Consider the following 9,359-nt stretch of genomic DNA (forward strand, 5'->3'; position numbering starts at 1 on the left):
GATCCTTAATGAAGTACTATCTGCCATAGGAATAGTAGTACATTTAGCAGGAGTAGAGACAGCCCCATTAACCTTAGAGATTTTGTCCCAAAACTCTAATCTGTCAGATGGCACAGGATATAATTGCTTAAACGTTTAGAAGGAGTAAATGAATTACCCAAATTATTCCATTCCCTGGAAATTACTTCAGAAATAGCATCAGGGAGAGAAAACACTTCTGGAATAACTACAGGAGATTTAAAAACCTTATTTAAACGTTTAGATTTAGTATCAAGAGGACCAGAATCCTCTATTTCTAATGCAATTAATACTTCTTTAAGTAAAGAACGAATAAATTCCATCTTGAACAAATACAAAGATTTATCAGCATCAACCTCTGAGACAGAAGAACCATTATCAGTATCAGAATGATGATGTTCATTTAAAAATTCATCTGAAAAAAGAGAAGTTTTAGAAGACTTTTATGTATACTAGAAGGAGAAATAACAGACATAGCCTTCTTAATGGATTTAAAAAATAAAATCTCTTATGTTATCAGGAACACTCTGAAAATTAGATGTTGACGGAACAGCAACAGTTAATGTAACAGTACTAAAGGAAATTTTATCTGCATTAATAAGTTTGTCATGACATGCAATACAAACAACAGCTGGAGAAACAGATACCAACAGTTTATAGCAGATACACTTAGCTTGGTAGCTCCAGCACTGGGCAGCGATTTTCCTGAAGTATCTTCTGACTCAGTTGCAACGTGGAACATCTTGCAATATGTAAAAGAAAAAACAACATATAAAGCAAAATTGATCAAATTCCTTAAATGACAGTTTCAGGAATGTGAAAAAAATGCCAGTGAACAAGCTTCTAGCAACCAGAAGCAATAAATAATGAGACTTAAATAATGTGGAGACAAAAATGACGCCCATATTTTTTAGCGCCAAAAAAAGACGCCCACATTAATTGGCGCCTAAATGCTTTTGGCGCCAAAAATGACGCCACATCTGGAACGCCGACACTTGACGCAAAAAAACGTCAAAAAATTACGCAACTTCCGGCGACACGTATGACGCCGGAAACAGAAAAAAAAATTTGCGCCAAAAAAGTCCGCGCCAAAAATGACGCAATAAAATGAAGCATTTTCAGCCCCCGCGAGCCTAACAGCCCACAGGGAAAAAGTCAAATTTTTTAAGGTAAGAAAAAATGATTGAAACAAATGCATTTATCCCAAGTATGAAACTGACTGTCTGAAAATAAGGAATGTTGAACATCCTGAGTCAAGGCAAATAAATGTTTGAATACATATATTTAGAACTTTATAAAAAAGTGCCTAACCATAGCTTAGAGTGTCACAGAAAATAAGCTTACTTACTTACCCCAGGACACTCATCTACATGTTGTAGAAAGCCAAACCAGTACTGAAACGAAAATCAGCAGAGGTAATGGTATATAAATAAGAGTATATCGTCGATCTGAAAAGGGAGGTAAGAGATAAATCTCTACGACCGATAACAGAGAACCTATGAAATAGACCCCGTAGAAGGAGATCATTGCATTCAAATAGGCAATACTCTCCTCACATCCCTCTGACATTCACTGCACGCTGAGAGGAAAACCGGGCTCCAACGCGCATATCAACGTAGAATCTAGCACAAACTTACTTCACCACCTCCATAGGAGGCAAAGTTTGTAAAACTGAATTGTGGGTGTGGTGAGGGGTGTATTTATAGGCATTTTAAGGTTTGGGAAACTTTGCCCCTCCTGGTAGGAATGTATATCCCATACGTCACTAGCTCATGGACTCTTGCTAATTACATGAAAGAAACATCCGATCTTAATGAAATTTTCACCACATGATCCTAATGCCTTGAAATGATTGCACACAAGTTTTCAAATTGTTTAACCCCTTAATGCCCAAACCGGAGCAAAATGAAGTAAATACCCGGTTTAACCCACTACAGTACTATGCCACAGTCTTTGCTGTGGCTTTACCTTTCTTTAGGGTTATTTGCAGGTGTAAATAAAGCCTCCCTGAAGTCCTCCTGTACTCTAAAGGCTCTGCACATGAAGCTGCGTGGAGCTGTGTTGCAAATCAACTGCGCAATAGAGGCGCGAAAATGAGGCCCCCTCCTACCTTCTCCAGAGTTATGGGGCCTTTCTGAGTCAGATTAGCTGTCTTATAATATGCCAGGCGTAAAAAAGTCCCCAAAAAGTGTTTTCAACGTTTAAAAACGCTTAAAAAATATAAGATTACCTTAATAAAGTAATCGATTTAGCCCATCACAGTGTCTGCCAGTATTAAAGCCCTTAACTGAAGCCATCATTCTATACTGTGTCTCAGAAAATGGCTTACCTTCCCTCATGGGATATCTGTCAGTCTTCCAGCACTACCAGGTCTTGTTAGAAAAAACATAATTTATGCTTACCTGATAAATTCCTTTCTCCTGTAGTGTAGTCAGTCCACGGGTCATCATTACTTCTGGGATATTAACTCCTCCCCAACAGGAAGTGCAAGAGGATCACCCAAGCAGAGCTGCTATATAGCTCCTCCCCTCTACGTCACACCCAGTCATTCGACCGAGAACCAAACGAGAAAGGAGAAACTATAGGGTGCAGTGCTGACTGGAGTATAATTTAAAAATTTAGACCTGCCATAAAAAACAGGGCGGGCCGTGGACTGACTACACGAGAAAGGAATTTATCAGGTAAGCATAAATTATGTTTTCTCCTGTTAAGTGTAGTCAGTCCACGGGTCATCATTACTTCTGGGATACCAATACCAAAGCTAAAGTACACGGATGACGGGAGGGACAGGCAGGATCTTTATACGGAAGGGACCACTGCCTGACGAACCTTTCTCCCAAAAACAGCCTCCGAAGAAGCAAAAGTGTCAAATTTGTAAAATTTGTAAAAAGTATGAAGAGAAGACCAAGTTGCAGCCTTGCAAATCTGTTCAACAGAGGCCTCGTTCTTAAAGGCCCAAGTGGAAGCCACAGCTCTAGTGGAATGAGCTGTAATTCTTTCAGGAGGCTGCTGTCCAGCAGTCTCATAGGCTAAACGTATTATGCTACGAAGCCAAAAAGAGAGAGAGGTAGCAGAAGCTTTTTGACCTCTCCTCTGTCCAGAATAAACGACAAACAGGGAAGAAGTTTGGCGAAAATCTTTAGTTGCCTGTAAATAAAATTTCAGGGCACGGACTACATCTAGATTGTGCAGAAGTCGTTCCTTCTTTGAAGAAGGATTAGGACACAATGATGGCACAACAATCTCTTGATTGATATTCTTGTTAGTGACAACCTTAGGTAAGAACCCAGGTTTAGTATGCAGAACTACCTTATCTGAATGAAAAATCAGATACGGAGAATCACAATGTAAGGCTGATAACTCAGAGACTCTACGAGCCGAGGAAATAGCCATTAAAAACAGAACTTTCCAAGATAACAGCTTGATATCAATGGAATGAAGGGGTTCAAACGGAACACCCTGTAAAACGTTAAGAACTAAATTTAAGCTCCATGGTGGAGCAACAGTTTTAAACACAGGCTTAATCCTGGCCAAAGCCTGGCAAAAAGCCTGAACGTCTGGAACTTCTGACAGACGCTTGTGTAAAAGAATGGACAGAGCTGAGATCTGTCCCTTTAAGGAACTAGCAGATAAACCCTTTTCTAAACCTTCTTGTAGAAAGGACAATATCCTAGGAATCCTAACCTTACTCCATGAGTAACTCTTGGATTCGCACCAATGTAAGTATTTACGCCATATTTTATGGTAAATCTTTCTGGTAACAGGCTTCCTAGCCTGTATTAAGGTATCAATAACTGACTCCGAAAAACCACGCTTTGATAAAATCAAGCGTTCAATTTCCAAGCAGTCAGCTTCAGAGAAATTAGATTTTGATGTTTGAAAGGACCCTGAATTAGAAGGTCCTGTCTCAGAGGCAGAGACCAAGGTGTACAGGATGACATGTCCACTAGATCTGCATACCAGGTCCTGCGAGGCCACGCAGGCGCTATCAGAATCCCTGATGCTTTCTCCTGTTTGATCCTGGCAATCAATCGAGGAAGCATCGGGAAGGGTGGAAACACATAGGCCATCCCGAAGGTCCAAGGTGCTGTCAAAGCATCTACCAGGACTGCTCCCGGGTCCCTGGACCTGGACCCGTAACAAGGAAGCTTGGCGTTCTGGCGAGACGCCATGAGATCTATCTCTGGTTTGCCCCAAAGTCGAAGTATTTGGGCAAAGATCTCCGGATGAAGTTCCCACTCCCCCGGATGAAAAGTCTGACGACTTAGGAAATCCGCCTCCCAGTTTTCCACTCCAGGAATGTGGATCGCTGACAGGTGGCAAGAGTGAGACTCTGCCCAGCGAATTATCTTTGATACTTCCATCATCGCTAGGGAGCTTCTTGTCCCTCCTTGATGGTTGATGTAAGCTACAGTCGTGATGTTGTCCGACTGAAACCTGATGAACCCCCGAGTTGTTAACTGAGGCCAAGCCAGAAGGGCATTGAGAACTGCTCTCAATTCCAGAATGTTTATTGGAAGGAGACTCTCCTCCTGAGTCCATGATCCCTGAGCCTTCAGGGAATTCCAGACAGCGCCCCAACCTAGTAGGCTGGCGTCTGTTGTTACAATTGTCCAATCTGGTCTGCTGAATGGCATCCCCCTGGACAGATGTGGCCGAGAAAGCCACCATAGAAGAGAATTTCTGGTCTCTTGATCCAGATTCAGAGTAGGGGACAAATCTGAGTAATCCCCATTCCACTGACTTAGCATGCACAATTGCAGCGGTCTGAGATGTAGGCGTGCAAAGGGTACTATGTCCATTGCCGCTACCATTAAGCCGATTACCTCCATGCATTGAGCCACTGACGGGTGTTGAATGGAATGAAGGACACGGCAAGCATTTTGAAGCTTTGTTAACCTGTCTTCTGTCAGGTAAATCTTCATTTCTACAGAATCTATAAGAGTCCCCAAGAAGGGAACCCTTGTGAGTGGTAAGAGAGAACTCTTCTCTACGTTCACCTTCCACCCATGCGACCTTAGAAATGCCAGTACTAACTCTGTATGAAACCTGGCAGTTTGAAAGCTTGACGCTTGTATCAGAATGTCGTCTAGGTACGGAGCCACCGAAATTCCTTGCGGTCTTAGCACCGCCAGAAGAGAGCCCAGAACCTTTGTGAAGATTCTTGGAGCCGTAGCCAACCCGAATGGAAGAGCTACAAACTGGTAATGCCTGTCTAGGAAGGCAAACCTTAGATACCGGTAATGATCTTTGTGAATCGGTATATGAAGGTAGGCATCCTTTAAATCCACTGTGGTCATGTACTGACCCTTTTGGATCATGGGTAAGATTGTCCGAATAGTTTCCATTTTGAACGATGGAACTCTTAGGAATTTGTTTAGGATCTTTAAATCCAAGATTGGTCTGAAGGTTCCTTCTTTCTTGGGAACCACAAACAGATTTGAGTAAAACCCTTGTCCGTGTTCCGACCGCGGAACCGGATGAATCACTCCCATTAGTAAAAGATCTTGTACACAGCGTAGAAACGCCTCTTTCTTTATCTGGTTTGTTGACAACCTTGAAAGATGAAATCTCCCTTTTGGGGGAGAGGCTTTGAAGTCCAGAAGATATCCCTGAGATATGATCTCTAACGCCCAGGGATCCTGGACATCTCTTGCCCAAGCCTGGGCGAAGAGAGAGAGTCTGCCCCCCACTAGATCCGTTCCCGGATCGGGGGCCCTCACTTCATGCTGTCTTAGGGGCAGCAGCAGGTTTTCTGGCCTGCTTGCCCTTGTTCCAGGACTGGTTAGGTTTCCAGCCTTGTCTGTATCGAGCAACAGCTCCTTCCTGTTTTGGTGCAGAGGAAGTTGATGCTGCTCCTGCCTTGAAGTTACGAAAGGCACGAAAATTAGACTGTCTAGCCCTAGGTTTGGCTCTGTCTTGAGGCAGGGCATGGCCTTTACCTCCTGTAATGTCAGCGATAATTTCCTTCAAACCGGGCCCGAATAAGGTCTGCCCTTTGAAGGGTATGTTAAGTAATTTAGATTTAGAAGTAACATCAGCTGACCAGGATTTTAGCCACAGCGCTCTGCGTGCCTGAATGGCGAATCCGGAATTCTTAGCCGTAAGTTTAGTTAAGTGTACTACGGCATCAGAAATAAATGAATTAGCTAGCTTAAGGGTTTTAAGCTTGTGTGTAATCTCATCTAATGGAGCTGATTCAAGGGTCTCTTCCAGAGACTCAAACCAAAATGCTGCTGCAGCCGTGACAGGCGCAATGCATGCAAGGGGTTGCAATATAAAACCTTGTTGAACAAACATTTTCTTAAGGTAACCCTCTAACTTTTTATCCATTGGATCTGAAAAGGCGCAGCTATCCTCCACCGGGATAGTGGTACGCTTAGCTAAAGTAGAAACTGCTCCCTCCACCTTAGGGACCGTTTGCCATAAGTCCCGTGTGGTGGCGTCTATTGGAAACATCTTTCTGAATATAGGAGGGGGTGAGAAAGGCACACCGGGTCTATCCCACTCCTTAGTAACAATTTCAGTAAGTCTCTTAGGTATTGGAAAAACGTCAGTACTCAACGGTACCGCAAAATATTTATCCAACCTACACATTTTCTCTGGTATTGCAACTGTGTTACAATCATTCAGAGCCGCTAAGACCTCCCCTAGTAATACACGGAGGTTTTCCAGCTTAAACTTAAAATTTGAAATGTCTGAATCCAGTTTATTTGGATCAGATCCGTCACCCGCAGAATGAAGCTCTCCGTCCTCATGTTCTGCAAATTGTGACGCAGTATCTGACATGGCCCTAATATCAGCGCACTCTGTTCTCACCCCAGAGTGATCTCGCTTACCTCTAAGTTCTGGTAATTTAGACAAAACTTCAGTCATAACATTAGCCATGTCCTGTAGTGTGATTTGTAATGGCCGCCCTGAAGTACTCGGCGTTACAATATCACGCACCTCCCGAGCGGGAGATGCAGGTACTGACACGTGAGGCAAGTTAGTCGGCATAACTTCCCCCTCGTTGTTTGGTGAATGATGTTCAATTTGTACAGAATGACTCTTATTCAAAGTAGCATCAATGCAATTAGTACATAAATTTCTATTGGGCTCCACCTTGGCTTTTGCACATATAGCACAGAGATATTCCTCTGAGTCAGACATGTTTAACAAACTAGCAATTAAACTAGCAAGCTTGGAAATACTTTTCACTCAAATTACAAGTAATATGGAAAACGCACTGTGCCTTTAAGAAGCACAGAAAAAAATTATGACAGTTTAATAATAAGGAACCGGAAAAATTATAACAATCAGATTTTTCCCGGTAAAGGCATAAATTTAGCAAAGGATTGCCCCCATTAGCAATGGATAACTAACCCTTAATAGCAGAAAAAATTTACAAAATATAAACGTTTTTTATCACAGTCAAAGCACAATCTCACAGGTCTGCTGTGAGTGATTACCTCCCTCAAAATAATTTTTGAAGACCCTTGAGCTCTGTAGAGACGATCCGGATCATGCAGGAAGAGAAAAAGACTTTTGACTGAATTTTTGATGCGTAGCAAAAGCGACAAAATAGGCCCCTCCCCCTCACCCACAGCAGTGAGGGAAGTTCAGTAAACTGTCTTAAATTAAAATAAACGACAGCCAAGTGGAAAAACAGTGCCCAAAAACAATTTTTCACCCAGTACCTCAGATAATTAAACAATTTAGCATGCCAGCAAAAACGTTTAAAATCAAATAACATGAAATGTCATTAAACAGCCTGTTGCTAGACGTTCCCACTGCAAGTTAGGCTAAAAATTATATGCATATAGTATTACCCAGAGAAGTGCCATTCCCCAGAATACTGAAGTGTACACATATATACATAAACAGCCTGATACCAGTTGCTACTACTGCATTTAAGGCTGAACTTACATTATATCGGTATAGGCAGTATTTTCTCAGTCAATTCCATTCCTCAGAAAATAATATACTGCAACATACCTCTTTGCAGGTGAACCTGCCCGCTGTCCCCTGATCTGAAGTTTACCTCACTCCTCAGAATGGCCGAGAACAGCAAAATGAATTTTAGCTACGCCGGCTAAAATCATCCAAAAACTCAGGTAGATTCTTCTTCAAATTCTACCTGAGAAGGAACAACACACTCCGGTGCTGTTTTAAAATAACAAACTTTTGATTGAAGATATAAAAACTAAGTATAATCACCACAGTCCTCTCACACATCCTATCTATTAGTTGGGTGCAAGAGAATGACTGGGTGTGACGTAGAGGGGCGGAGCTATATAGCAGCTCTGCTTGGGTGATCCTCTTGCACTTCCTGTTGGGGAGGAGTTAATATCCCAGAAGTAATGATGACCCGTGGACTGACTACACTTAACAGGAGAAAATGACTGAGCATACCTTAAGCAGTTAAGCCTGCAAACTGTTCCCCAAAATTGAAGTTCTCCTGTACTCAACAGTCCTGTGTGGGAACAGCCATGGATTTTAGTTACAACATGTTAAAATCTTTTTCCTCTCAGCAGAAATCTTCATCACTTTCTGCCTCAGAGTAAATAGTACAAACTGGCACTATTTTAAAATAACAAACTTTTGATTGAAGAAATAAAAACTACAAATCTAACATCACATACTCTTTACCCTCCCGTGGAGATGCTACTTGTTAGAAGCGGCAAAGAGAATGACTGGGGGGGGCGGAGCCTGAGGGGAGCTATATGGACAGCTTTGCTGTGTGCTCTCTTTGCCACTTCCTGTAGGGATTGAGAATATCCCACAAGTAAGGATGAAGCCGTGGACTGAATACACCAAGTAAGAGAAACTGCTTTATTTTACAAGATATTGAGTAATAAAAAAAGGGATAGTCTACACCAGAATTTTTATTGTTTAAAAAGATAGATAATCCCTTTATTACCCAGTTTTGCATAAACTCGTTTATATATTTTTTACCTCTGTGATTACTTTGTATCTAAGCTACTGCAGACTGCCCCCTTATCTCAGTGCTTCTGACAGACATGCAGTTCAGCCAACCAGTGCACTCCTAAATAACTCCACGGGAGTGAGCACAATGTTATCTATATGGCACACATGAACTAGTACTGTCTAACTGTGAAAAACTTTCAAAACGCTCTGAGCTAGGAGGCAGTTTTCAAGGGTATAGAAATAAGTTTGAGCCTACCTAGGTTTAGCTTTAAAAAAAAAAAAACACCATCGGAACAAAGCAAATTTAATGATAAAAGTCAATAGGAAAGTTGTTTACAATTGCATGCCCTATCTGAATCATAAAAGTTTGATTTTTACTAGACTGTCCCTTTAATAACACCTCAAACAGCCTCTACACCTCAGCAATAGCT

The 9,359-nt window shown here is 41.9% G+C and overlaps 1 protein-coding gene across 2 annotated transcripts in view; it reads right to left on the minus strand.

Annotated features, from left to right (window-relative positions):
* SLTM (SAFB like transcription modulator) overlaps window positions 1–9,359 on the minus strand; it is a 365,442-nt gene that overhangs the window by 179,967 nt on the left and 176,116 nt on the right. The gene's annotated exons all lie outside the window — the stretch shown is intronic.

This window comes from Bombina bombina, chromosome 6, assembly GCF_027579735.1.
Source record: "Bombina bombina isolate aBomBom1 chromosome 6, aBomBom1.pri, whole genome shotgun sequence".
In the NCBI taxonomy this organism is placed as follows: domain Eukaryota; kingdom Metazoa; phylum Chordata; class Amphibia; order Anura; family Bombinatoridae; genus Bombina; species Bombina bombina.